We start from the raw sequence: 14,305 nt of genomic DNA, 5'->3' as shown, positions 1-14,305 counted from the left end.
CTAAAAGCTAAAGCAAAGGGTCCCTTTCTGCAATTAGCAGCACCCAACAACTGATAGAGGTTTGGCCTTTCAATCTTTCTTTCTATCCTTCCTTTATGAATTGGAACAGTTCATGCCACCCTGTAAAAGGGGGGAAAAATGGTCAGTTGGGGATATTTTTTAAAACTCATGCTAATATAGATAAACCGTATTTAGTTGTTAGTGGATTACATATGGTCATAGTTATTACACTTAAAAAATATAAATTTTTGGTATAGACAACTGCAAAGAGCAAAACTAAAATTGGCTCATAATTTTCCCAGATTGTCTCTGTTGATATAATACCCAGATTTTGATGATTTCTTTTTCTGCTACCTTCCTTTTCCAAGCTTGCCAGAATTATAGGGTATTCATTGGTACAAGGAGAAATGGTACCTTGACCCAATTCTTGGCACCAGGTTGAGGGACCACAGATCCTGAGCTGGATCGGCAGTAGGACCCAAAACACCAAATCGCAAATCAGGAGCTGGCTGAGGTAAGGCAATGGCACAATTAAAAGTGGAAATTCTGTGAGAAAAGAGTGGAATTTAAATGTGGTCCTGGGGAGTTTGGGTGGCTCAGTTGGCTAAGTGTCCGACTTTGATTTTGGCTCAGGTCAAGGTCTCAGGGTTGTGAGATGGAGCCCCGTGTTGTGCTCTGTGCTGGGCATGGAGCCTGCTTAAGATTCTCTCTCTCCCTTTGCCCTCCCCCCCTGCTAAAAAAATGGTGGTCCAGGGACAGAATTTAAGACAATCGTAGAAGATGTCAGGCCCAAGAAAGGACAAGCTATGGGAATCAAGATCTGAGGGAAACTCTTAGATCTAAGCAGGAAGGGTTGCAAAGAGACCAGGGAGGAGAACCAGAGTGATGTCATAGAACCAGATGACATGGTTCAAGGGAGGCGGGGGGGGTTTGCCATGACAGAGTTCATCCTCCAGAGGGTGGATATCTGTTGGTCCAGAAAGCCTGGGGCTTTGTGGGCAACTGCTGATACCACACTCAGTCAGGTGGTGGTCACTGTGGTTAGTGGAATCCAGGACCCCTTGACTCTATGAAATGCTATTGGTAGACTCATAATAGGCAAGCCAGGATCATTAAGGATGGCTAGGAGGTCAGTCTGTATTCTTCAGTCTCTGAGGCCTAGGTAAGTTTAAAGTCCAGATGCCAAGAATAGCAGCTGGGTTATAAACAATTTGAGCTGAGTTTTCTGTTACTTGCATCCAAAGCACTCAAACTAACTCGTGTGTGTGTGTGTGTGTGTGTGTGTGTGTGTGTGTGTTAATGTATATAGATGTATAAAACAAATTCTGAATGGTTATAGAAGCAATGTTAAAAGTTGTTATCATAAAGGAAATTATGAATGATTTTATTTTTTGCCTTGTCCATATTTTCTCTTCTTTTTTAATTTAAACAGTGAATTTGTCATATCAGCCAAAGTTCCTGCAAGCTTGAAGCTGACCAAGGCTGATTTAGATGGAAGAGGAACTAGTGAGAAGATATTTGGAACTCACAAAACCATTCGGCAACCTGTAAAGACAAGTTTGGAAGGAAGGTAGTTACCAGGGAGCCCAAACCACACCTTGTCCTTACCAGAACCATTCTGGTAAGGACACTGCTGTTGCCTTAACCCCCGGCCACCACAGCTCACAGTGCTGTCCAGTTTTCATTGCTGGAAGCTCTCTGCCTTCTCCTGTCTCCAAAATGGATACCTGACTCTTTTTGACGATAGTCCCTGCTTCAAAGTTCAGGGAGTTCACACCTGTTTGACCAAGCTTAGGATACTTTCCCATGCCCAAGGATGAAGGAGCTAGAAAGTGAGGATCTTAACTTACAGCTTCTATAGTGAAAGGCAAATCATGCTCCTGCCAAGACTCATAGGTAGGCAAGGGGTGCCTGGGTGTCTCAGTTGTTGGGTGTCTGCCTTCAGCTTGGGTCATGATCCCAAGGTCCTTGGATTAGGCCCCGCATTGGGCTCCCTGCTCGGTGGGAGGCCTTCTTCTCCCTCTCCCACTCCCCCTGCTAGTGTTCCCTCTCTTGCTGTGTCTCTCTCTGTCAAATAAATAAATAAATAAAATCTTTTAAAAAATGTATAAGACTCATAGGTAGGCAAAATAAAAATTAAAAAATTCCTTTACTTTTGTAAAATTTTTGAAAAAGTAATAAAGTAAAACAAAACAGCCCAATGCATACCTAACCAATTCAAACCAAACCAAACCAAAATAAAAGTTTAACATAAATGTAAGTGCTTTAATAAAGATCACTAATTTTTTAAATAGGAAAAATGGATGCACACATATTTGACACATCTGAGGAAAAAAATTTTATGAAGCCATCTGAATTTATGTACCTTTCATATTTGAAACACATTCATCTCATATTTTATGGTTTCCTCGCCAAAAGTTCCATTCAGAATACCTGTCATTTTGTCAATCTTTTTGATGAATTTAATGTTACTAGAAGCTATTTATTCTAATGTACCAACAGGTAAATTAGATACAGTAAATTACATATAGTCTAATAGTCTGGTAAATTAGATATAGTCTGTCTCTCAGCCTTAGCGCCATCTTCTTGGAAACCTCTGCACCATGAGAGCCAAGTGGAGGAAGAAGCGAATGCTCAGGCTGAAGCGTAAAAGAAGAAAGATGAGGCAGAGGTCCAAGTAAACCGCTAGCTTGTGCACCCATGGAGCCACAGGAGCAGAAATAAGGAAAGCCAGAGGCCAGGGACGCTGGTACCAATTGTTGGACTGCATGCCTACTTTCTAGAGCTTGATTCAAGGGCTCTAGACCATCGCCATCTGATCGCAACGACCACCTTTGAAGAGACCTGCCTTGTTCGTACCAAAACAGTCCCTTTTGGTCCTTTGCCCTGGACCTGTGACTTTCGGGACTAATTCTGTTTTCATTTGTGGCTGGATGTAACACGTGTACAATAAATCATCTCTTCTGCTGTCTTAGCTGAAGAAAAAAAAATTAGGTATAGTCTGATGTTTTAAGCAGCTGAGCTTCCTATAAGCATTGTTAGTGGAATAACAAAGAGTGCTTCTTCATGCATATATTTTTTGTTACCAAATATAGAATTTTTTAGATTGCCAAGAATAATATGTACTCAATGATACATTTACTAGCATTAGCAATAACTATATTTAAACAAGCAATTTAAAGCAAGGCTTGAAGAAATCCAAAGACTTAAGTACAATTAAATATATTTGTCTTTATCTCCTTCAGATTTTCTCTCCTATATTTTCTGAATACAAGCACCAGAACAATTTTCTTTAAATGCCAATTCCATCATGTTATTTACACGTATAAAGTATTTCAGTATTTCTCTGTGCCTTCAACAAAAATCCAGATTCCTGAGCTGGCATTAAGATTTCTCTTCAATGTGGCAGCCCCAAATCTATCCTTCCCCAGTTGCATCTACTACTGTTTCCCCACATGAACCTATAGTTAAAGCCAAATGGGTCACAGAGCAAGCTTTGTACTTTCTTGCCTCTGTGCTTGTGTTTATACCATCTTCCTCACACACAAAAAAACTTTCACCAGTTTTTCTTACCCATAATCAATTTTACCTCTCTCTAATAATGAGTTCTCATGTTCTGTATGAAAAGCCTGTTTTCCTAGCCCGGTTGAGTCCATCATTTGAATTCCTATAGCAAAAACAATCCGACTTTCCAGTTCTTAATGGAGATATCAGGTTGTGAGGGGTGTCACCCTTTGTTACCACTAATCATTAAAGCAGGAGATCATAAATTTTAAAATAACCAATTAGAAGAAGCAATTTTATGATTCTCTCCCACATTAGCACCGCTGTCCATCACTTGAGTCTTCATAGGCTTTCTGGATGGGGAGCTACTTCTATAGGACTGGTGATTAGACGCAACCAAGGGTCTGCCTAGGAGTGTGTCCACTTGTATGATTCTAAGTGCAGAAGCTCATCATTCACTCAGCCTGTCCTTTAGCCCGATACTTATGGATCATGTTAGAGAACCGGAGTCTTGTGAGAACATTGAGAGCCTCATGCAGGGATGAAGGGGAGGGGAGGAACTTTGAGATGACTCTAAATCTATAATGAGCCTAGTAGGGCCCTCTGGGGTAGAGATGTTAGGGACTTAATTACAGTTTGGGTGTGGAGACATGTAGGAAGTTAACACAAAGCTTCCAGAACATGGAGGGGTGGAGGGATGGTAGAGATCACTTTGTAACTAAAAAAACCTTGTTTGGGAAAACACAAGAGATCATCCTCATCTCCATTCCTGGTTAGTTAGGGACTCCCAGAAATAGCTGGGTGGAATTTGAGAGTGGTCAGATTTCCCAAAATTGAAGGTGACAGCAGAGCCAGAGAAATGCCATTTTTACCATTATTGACTATTCTATTTCAGACAGGTGTGACCTTGGGACAACATGGGTTATATTCAGATGTGTTTGTCATTTTCAGGCACACAAAAATGACAGATAAAAATAGTTGTATTTAGGTGAAGGGGTTATGGGTAATTTTTGTGGTAATAGTTTAATAACAAATATTATTAATCTGTTACCACAAAATTAAGAAATATTAAAAATATGAAAATGTTATCAAACTGTTATAAAATTTATGTATAATAGACATTTATATATATGTATATACATGTATAGTTACACATGTGTTCCCATTGGTCCAGGACCAAGTTCTGACTGGTCACTCCATGGGTCAATGACAGCTTCCACACTAGGGATGGTTGGCCCCCTTCAGATTCTGTTAGGAAAAGCCAATGTGGTTGGAGACTGAGGAAGAAAGGGTTCTATTAGGACCTGACGGGAGAAGAGAGGCAAGGAGTCACAGCCTGCACACCAAGGGAAAGATAAACAAGAAACTAAATGATACAAACTTTCTAGAGACCAAGGTCAACATGTGATAAGATCGAGCTGCAGATGGAATAGTTTTCAGTTCCAACCCTATCCCATGTTTTCCTCCTTTGACCTCATTTTCTTCCATTTCTACTTTTTATCTTTATTAAAGTTTATGAAAGCACATTTCATTTCTTTGCCTTGCTTAGTTCTGTGTTTTGGAACTTTCTTAGCACAGCTCATTTTCTGCCTGTATCCCAGCACCGGTTCTTGCTTTATTGTCAGGTGCTAACTGGCCATGAACACACTGGCTGCCTATCCCCCAGGCTGCCACCTGCTGTCTTGCCTTGTGGTTGTTCATCTCTCAGGCATACATTTTGGTACAAACACTGGCTATGTACAGTTTCATAAATGGCATGGCCTCCCTTCCCAGATGGACTCCATTCCTATCATCCCTGAGAACATGCTCTGCTCTGACCCATAACTCATCTGACCTTAGGAAGGCCTGGGAAAAGTGTCCTGCTCCAAATACAGAAGGCAGAGTGTGGCTGAAGTCAAGCCCAGGCCATCCTTACCATAATTGAGTCAGGGGCCTCTTCAGACTTCACGAGTGTGAAGCAAGCCCAGTCAGTATCAAATGACTCCTTCACTCCCACCCCAAGTGGCTTGCTAATTCTCAGACTTGTCTGCTATAGCTACTAAGAAAACCTCACCTGGACTGTGGTGGATCTTCAGAGCCTATGAGAAAGCCTTCATTTCGTCTTTACCTGGTCTATACACTACCCCAGGTGACCTAGTTACTGTGGGGGAATCTTCAGAGAGCCTGACAAAGACCTTGGTCTGGGGTCCAGGTTTCCATCAGTGGGGGCTTTATGTTTAACTCCCAGTATGTTGAGGAAGTGTCAGGGCTGTTTAATGCCCCAGCATTGCCAAATAACGGACTTTCTGTTAAACTCTCAAGGTGTGAAGAATTTGACTGATCCCACTGTGACCCTGACTTTTTGGGACCAGCCAGAGTGCTCCAGAGTTTACAAAGATACCATGCTCCCATGAAATACTGTGGCCTTAAGGTATGTTATAGATCAGTCTGCTCACACTTTAATGTGCATGTGAATCACCTGGGGATTTTGTAAAAATGTAGACTGTGACTCAGCGGATCTGGGTCGGGTCTGAGATTCTGCATTTCTAGCAAGTTCCCAGGTAATGCTCATACTGCTGGTCCGAGGACTACACTTTTGCTGCATGACTTGGAAGGATGCAGAGCAGAGGAAAAACATTCCGGGACATCATTCCAAATTATGTCCTTCTGTGGATATAAGTTTCTTGCTGCTGGAAAGGAAGTCACCTTTAAGACAAATGAAAATGGCCTTAATCCACTTGGCCTTTGTAATCTCCTCCCAGACCAGTAACATTTCTTTGTGAGCAAGCAGAGATAAGGGAACTGCTTAGTGTCCAAGAGGAATCCAGACATCTGTCAGTATTTGTACCCCACTGCACATATACTTCCTCAAATACTCACCTAAACACACTCATTCCTCACCCACCCACCTAATGATGCCGACAGTGATTCAGCTCTTCAGGTCCTAGGACAGGGCAGAAGAGATGATGTGAAATTGCTCAATGACTGGATAATGGTTAGTTTTGGACAGCTGGGACTTTCAGAGAAGGTAACAGGGTTCTTTTCTCTTCAATCTCTACCTGCTGTCTAGGTGGTAGTTGGCAGCTTGCTTGGCTGGGCCCTGTGGGAATCAGAAATAAATACATAAAACCTTATCCCACTCTCTAGACACTTGCCATCTAATGAGGAAGACACATGTGGGCAAATAACAATGGAATGATGTATTAACTCTTTAGTAGTTGTACGACAAATATGGTTTGAACATAGGTGGTAAGAGGGTGGGGCTCGGGTTTGGGGAAAGACGTAGGAAAGGCTTCAGAGAAGAGTGGCATGGGAACGAGGACTTTTCCAGCTGAAGGAGGCATGACAGGGTAGTCTAACCAGAGTATCCTCACAGGCTTCCTTGAGGGAAAAGCTGGGAAGAAAAAGCACCTCCAAAGAGGAGTTCCCAGGACCAAGGTTTTCCAAAGCACACAACATGAGAAAGGTGATTGAAAGTGGGGCAAAGGCTCTTGCTTAATATTAGATAAATATTTGGTCAGATGGAGCTCCTGCTGAGGTATGAGGGAAAACCCTCTTATCACTTTTAATGTTTCTCTGAGTTTTTTATAAGTATCCCTAGTAACGTTAAAGGTAGATAAGAAACAGTTGTTGCTGTAATGAAAGGGGGTATTTATGAGCTTGTCAAAGATCTTTGCACCAGAAAGACATCAAAGTGCTCCAGGGACAGGCCTGTTGTCTAAGGTCAGCTGCAACGGGGCAAAGGGCATAATTGCCATCTAGTGGCTCAGACCCACAAGTGGGAACTCCCTTCTAGGCATCCATAGTTTCTGTCATTTTTTGCACTTTTAGAAAAACTTATTCAGGTATAATTGACATACTCAGGTGTACAACATAATGATTGACCTTTGTATACATTGCAAAATGGTCACCACAAGTCTAGTTACCAACTGTCACTTTACAAAGTTAATACGATATAATTGACTATATTCCCTATACTGTACATTGCATCCCTATGACTTATTTATTTTATAACTGGAAGTTTGTACTTCTCAATCCCCTTCATCCATTTTGCCCTCCTCCCCTCTGGTCACTACCAATCTGTCCTCTGTATCTATGAGTCTGGGTTTTGTTTTGTTTGTATGTTTTGTTCTTTAGATTCCACATGTAAGTGAAATAATGCAGTATTTGTCTTTCTCTGATTTATTTTACTTAGCATAACACCCTCAAGTTTCATCCATGTTGTTGCAAATGGTAAGATTTCATTCTTTTTTATGGCTGAGTAGTATTCCACTGTGTGTGTATGTGTATGTGTACATAATATGTGTATTCATCCATCCATCAATGGATGAATGGATAAAGAAAATAAAGAAGACCTCTTTATCCATTCATCCATTGATGGACACCCAGGTTGTTTCCATATCTTGGCTATTGTAAGTAATGCTGCAGTGAACATAGGGATGCGTGTATCTTTTTAAATTAATGTTTTCATTTTTTTCAGACAGATACCCAGCAGTGGAATTGCTGGATCATCTGGTAAACTTTTTGAGGAAACTCCATACTGTTTTCCGTAGTGGCTACACCAAGTTACATGACCACTAACAGTGCACGAGGGTTCCCTTTTCTCCAATACTTGTTATTTCTTGTCTTTTTTATTCTAGCTATTCTGACTGGTGTGAGATGATATCTCATTGTGGTTCTTATTTGCATTTCCCTAATGATTAGTGATGTTGAACCTCTTTTCATGTGCCTATAGGTCATCTATATATTTTCTTCGGAAAAATGTCTGTTGAGATCCTCTGTCCTTTTTCTTTTCTTTTTTAAAAAATTTATTTATTTATTTCAGAGAGAGAGAGAGAAAGAGTGAGTGAGTTGGGAGGAGAGGGAGCGAGAGAGAGAGTCTTGAGGAGACCCTGCACTGAGTGTGGAGCCCAACATGGGGCTTGATGCAGAGCTCAATCTCATGACCCTGAGCTCTCGACCTCAGCTGAAACCAGGAACCAGATGCTTAACCAACTGTGCCACCCAGGTGCCCCTCCTCTGTCCTTTTTAAAAAATTCGATTATTGGGGGGTTTTTTCGGTTATTGTTATCGAGTTGTATGAGTTCGTTATATATTTTGGATACAAAAACCTTATCAGATGTATGATTTGAAAATATCTTCTCCTGTTAAGTGGGTTGTCTTTTTGTTTTGTTGATGGTTTCCTTCACTGTGGAGCTTCGGAGTCTGACGTAGTCCCATTTGTTTATTTTTGCTTTCGTTTCCCTTGTCTGTGGAACCAGATCCAAAAAACATTGCTATGACTGATGACAAGGAGCTTACTGCCTATGTTTCTTCTACGTGTTTATAGTTTCCGTACAGTCGCTTCAGGTATGGAACTATCATGGCCTCTACAAGCCATTTAGGATAACCTCTTCCACCTCTTCCAGCTCCCGGCGCCTCGGTTTGCTTCCTGGAGAACACTTGCTCAACGATAAAAATGTTAAATGGGCAGTAGCACACGAAAAATTAATTCACACAGGAGTGTAAAGAATTACTCAGAAAATGCCCATGACTGCTGCTGGATCCTTGTAGCATCCCGTGTCTAATTTGGTCGAGGAGAGGAACTGAGGGAGGCACGGCAGGGAGCAGGAAGGGCAGGGCTGGGGGTCGGGGAGTGGGCTGTCCCTGAGAGACAAGAAACAAATACAGGAAGAAGTGGCTGGGCAGCAGCTGCCTTTGAGTTTACTTGTTTACCTTCTCCTGGGAAGGAGCAAATAGAAACTGCTCAAGATATTATTTTTAGAGCTATTTTCAGTGTGGCTAGAAAGGGCTGAGGTACTAGCTGGCTATAAGGAATGTTTAGCATGCTTAGCTTTCTTATTGAAGGGCTTTGTTTCTAGGTGCACCTACATGTTAAATTAAACATTCTTAAGAAAGAAATCCTGGGGCGCCTGGGTGGCTCAGATGGTTGAGCGTCTGCCTTCGGCTTGGGTCATGATCCCGGGGTCCTGGGATCGAGTCCCGCATCGGGCTCCCTGCTCTTTGGGGGCCTGCTTGTCCTTCTGCCCCTCTCTCTGTCTCTCATGAATAAATAAATAAAATCTTTTTTTTTAAAAAAAAAGAAAGAAATCCTGTATCCAGTGTCCCTTGGATGACGTGGGGGGTTCTCAGGCGCCGTGAGGGGTCCGGCATGGCTTTCTTGTGGTGTCGGCTTTTTCCGCTGGACTCCACTTCTTCGGGGTTCCTGGTTATTGGCCAAATTCTTACATTATTCAGAGAGAGCCCAAGGGCTCCTTCAGGGCTGTGAAGGGGTATTTTCAGATGAGGAAGCTGATGTGTAGCGAGGCAGAACCATTACAGAGAAGGTGAGAGGGAGGATTTAGAACAAGTCCACGGTGGACAGGGAGGAAGAAGGGGCAGGAACCAGGATCTTGTAATCCGACAGACCTTGTTCTCATCCCGGGTGCTTCTGAGCTGTGCAGCAATTTAGGCAAAGTTAGCTCTGGCCTCGGTTTCCTTTTCTATAAAATGGAGATACAAACAGTTAATGTTATTGGGAAGATTTTTAAAGGTGATAAACAATGTAAAGCACAGAGTCTGGCACCTCATTCCCTTGGAATGCCTACCCTGGAATCTCCCTTCTACTTACCCCATTTCCTTCACTGTGCCTCCTCCCCTCCCTTGGAAAGGTACTTCAGTCTCCAGTGTTGCTCAGAGATCCCCCTCTTCTAGAAGGAGGAGTTCCCATTTGGTGTGGGACAAAACCAGAATGAGGATACGGCAAGGATGAAGATTTTGAGTGCCTGCGGGTGGATGGCCTTTCAGAATGTCTGGGCTTCTCTTTGGAATCACTAGCTCCCTCCCATGCTCAGGGGCTGTAAGGGGCCTGTTACCAAAAGTCCAGGGTGAGTGGTTCAGAATGGTGCTGCTTGGAGTCTGAGCTAGAGAGCAAGAGATGCTCTTCCCTTGGTGCCCTTTACAAAAGGGCTCTATTCACCTTTGAGTGTAAAACCTCAAAGGTCTAGGTTAAGCATCTAGGCCTGAGGGGAAATGTCCTGGGGAGACTCTCAGCTGTTTTTTGGCCTGGGCTGGGATTTGGGTAAGGTACTGGACTCTCTTTTTAAATTTGATAAAGTATAAATAACATAAAATCTACCTTTTTTAAGTATAAAATTCAGTGGCAGTAAGTGCATTCATATTGTTGTACAACCATCACCACCATCCATTTCCAGAATTTTCTCATCATCTCATACTGAAATTCCATACCCATTAAATAATAACTCCCTGTTTCCTTTTATCCCCAACCCCTGGTAAGTTTATTCTATTTTCAGGGCGCCTGGGTGGCTCTGTCGTTAAGCGTCTGCCTTCAGTTCAGGTCATGATCCCAGGGTCCTGGGATTGAGCCCCACATTGGGCTCGCTGCTCCATGGGAAGCCTGCTTCTCCCTCTGCCACTCCCCCTGCTTGTGTTTCCTCTCTCGCTGTGTCTCTCTCTGTCAAATAAATACATAAATAAATAAAATCTTAAAAAAAAAGACTATTCTACTTTCTGTCTCTATGAATTTGACTATTCTAGGTACCTTATGTCAGTGGAATCATATAATATTTGTCCTTTTGTGTCTCTACAGGCCTCCTTTAAAGGGAAAAATTATATATTACAGATTTACTCTATCATCTATTCTGATGTTGCTTGTGTGCACACATACAGACATGTAAATGCAGGTAAGAATCCTATGCTTACAGCTCTATTTGCAGCTTACACAATTAGAAAACCAAATTATCAAACTAACCCTAAAAATCCATAAAATCCTATATGATTAAATTTAATGTGAGAGATGATATTTTGCTAGAACAAAACCCCCAAATTGGTTAATAATCGAAAGACTTTCGGTTCTGGCTGTATATTTAATTTTTTTCTGCATTTTGACTTCAGTTGTTTTAATGCGGAGAATAAACTGTTTGCGTAAGTGTGTTATAGAAAATGTGACTAGTAACACCAAAGCTTGGTTTGATAGTGCAAGATAATCAGACCACACACTTACCCATAAGATGACAGCAAGCAATTATTGAAGACCAATTTTAATGAAGTGTTACTAGATAATAATATAAAATTATCTTTTCTTGGAGATAAGATTAGCATTGTGATGTTATTAAAAAATGAATTACAGGGGGCATCTAATCTAATTCTTATTAGAATTGGGAATGGAGAAATCCTTTATTGCAATTATCTACTTCTTGCTGCTAATGAACTGCTGCAAGTTGGTAAACAAAAAGATAAGCTCTACGCAGTGGAATCTGAATGTGGAATAACCCACTTTGGCCAGGTCCTCTTGAATACAGCATGCTTATAAAATTGTTCCAGTTATCTATTGCTATGAAACAAGCAATCCCAAAATTTGTGGCTTGAAACAACACTTGTATTGCTCACAAATCTTTGATTTAGGCAGAGCTTGGTAGGGATGGCTCATCTCTGCTCCACTAGGACTTACCTGAGGTGGCTTGAAGAATGGGAGCTAGAATCATCTAATGCAGAGGCCGGTAAAGTTTTTCTGTAAAAAACCAGATAGTACATTATTTTCACCCTTGTAGACCATATAGTTTGTTGTAACTACTAAACTCTGTCATCATAGCAAAAAAGAAGCCATAGACAAATAAACGGGCATGGTAGTGTTCCAGTAAAACTATTTATAAAAATGGGCAATAGGTCAGGTTTGGCCAGTTCAGAAACTGCCAACCCCTGGTCTGAAAGCTTGCTTGCTGACATGTCTGGCAATTGACACCAGCTGCTCACCGGGACCTTGTCTGGATCGTCTAGCCAGAATACCTAAATGTGGTCTCTTCACGGGTCCTGAGCTTCTTTGCAACATAGAGCTATGTTCCAAGGGCAAGTGTTCAGATAGAAAGAACCAAGAGAAAGCTCTATCTTTTTTAATAACTCAGCCCAGGAAGTCATGCAGCATCACTTCTACCACATTCTATTTGTTGAAGCGGTCACAAAAGCCCACTGAGTTCAAAGGGGAGGAAATACAGACTCTACCTCTTGATGAGATAGTGACCAGGTTCTGAAGGAGCATGTAGAACTAGGAATATTGCTGAGCCCGTTTTTGGACAACACAATCTTCCACGTTTGCCATTTGCCATGTGATGACTTGTTCTCCCACTACTTCTTTACATTCAAACCATCTCAAAATCCTCCCTAATATAGCAGGCCTTGATGCCATTTAAGCTTTGCTTTGCTTGTGTAAACCTTCACAAAGCACAACCTTAGGTACTGAAATTTCACAGAGCATTCTAAAACAGTCATCCAGATGATTGAGAACAAGCTAAGAATTATTCTTTTATTATCTTTCAAATAAAAAGCCAAATTAAAAAAAATCTCAGAGAGACCTTGTGATTCTCCGAAAACATTTTCTTCATTTGAGAAACACTAACGTAAGCCTTTGGCTAGAGTGGAAAACCAATTCCTCCCAGCGTTCACAGGGTCTAGTCCAACTTCCTGGAGTGAAGGTTGAAAGTCCTGTAATCACAAGCTGTGGGCATTTGGTGCAAGAGTCCTCTCCCCAGAGCTCCCTTGGGAAGCTGTAGTTCAAGGATTTGGTCTTGGCCATCTCTGTGTCTTTCCCTCAAAGGCACTGCTGACAGCCCCAATTTAATGGTTTTTAACTGTTTTCAGCTGCACTGTGGCTCTTCGGCCTCTTTGCAGCAGTATGAGGAAAAGATTCTCTTCTTTCTTTAGAATTTGGAATTCCGGTTGACCTGTCTTAGCTGTGTGGATCATCTTCCAAAAGGCTTTCATAGGGTTTTGTTTGGTGTCCAAACTGGAGGACTGGACACATGATGCAGGCTGCCAGTTGGTAGAAGAGATAGCATGGGAACCCTTTCCTACTTAACCACCTGGTTTCTCTTTCTAGGTTTTCTGAGTAGATCTTAAGAATGCTGTCCACTCTGATAAAGCTTTGCTGAGTGAGATCTTCACTCAACGCTTTTAGTGATAGAAGAAGACATGGCAAACATGTCCATTTAGTGATGAAAAAGACATGGGAAGAAGACATGAAACATTCCTTCAGGTAAGGAACACCCTCATTCAGAGAATCTGTGGTGGCTAGATTGAATTACCCTATCTGATCTGTAGGGAACAGTGCAAGCACACAAGAGGCCTCAAGGAGTCAATGACTGTGAGGCAGGATGGTGCTAAGAACTCACACCTCTCACACTCACCATATGTTCTTTCTGGGTGTTGGATGTTGAGCTTTTCACAGTTGGTCCAGGGACGGAGGGCAAGGGCCCAGTTGGTATGGGGCTTTGGAGACCTTTTTACTGAGCTGTTGAAAGGGAAGTAGCAGCATATATCTTTGAGGTGGGGAGACGCTTGGTTAAAGCTATTTTGCTGTTTCTGTTGCATTTGTTACTGAGAGGCTGAGCTGTGGGCCCTCCTTTTCTCCTGTACATCCATAAGGAGTCTCTATCATAAGATGCTTTCCCTCTCTCCTGCTGTTCATTCCCCCACTGAGAATCAGACCTTCTCTCTGTGACTCATGCAGTTGCTGTAGAGATAATTCTGATGGCAGAGGCAGAGGCCATTGATTTGAGAGGAGGAAAGCAAGTCTCCTCTCATCATGCAAATACCCCTAATTAAGAAATCTAGAGAGATTCTGTGTCATGGAAACATAATTTCCTTTGACTCAGAGTTTCAGGAATTGCTGCGGGCTATCAACCTATTTTGATTTCCTGGGTTAAATGGCTTCACCCTTTGCCCTGAGCTTTCTAGAATGAAAGTGAATTCAATCTAACATTTGTGAATTATCTTCTCTGTGCCAGACGTGGTTTTAGTAACTTGAGAAATAAGTATGAACAACAGAGTT

General features: G+C 41.9%; 1 long non-coding RNA gene across 1 annotated transcript; it reads left to right on the top strand.

Moving 5' to 3' along the window:
• Positions 1-372: 372 nt before the first annotated feature.
• LOC113918513 lies at positions 373-11,166 on the top strand. The gene is made up of 4 exons (XR_003518594.1): positions 373-514; positions 1,433-1,570; positions 5,806-5,914; positions 11,072-11,166. It is a non-coding gene; the product is annotated as an uncharacterized LOC113918513 (long non-coding RNA).
• Positions 11,167-14,305: the final 3,139 nt, after the last annotated feature.

The sequence above is a fragment of the Zalophus californianus genome, chromosome 1, assembly GCF_009762305.2.
Source record: "Zalophus californianus isolate mZalCal1 chromosome 1, mZalCal1.pri.v2, whole genome shotgun sequence".
NCBI classification, from domain to species: domain Eukaryota; kingdom Metazoa; phylum Chordata; class Mammalia; order Carnivora; family Otariidae; genus Zalophus; species Zalophus californianus.
This window is presented reverse-complemented; position numbering and strand designations above follow the sequence as displayed.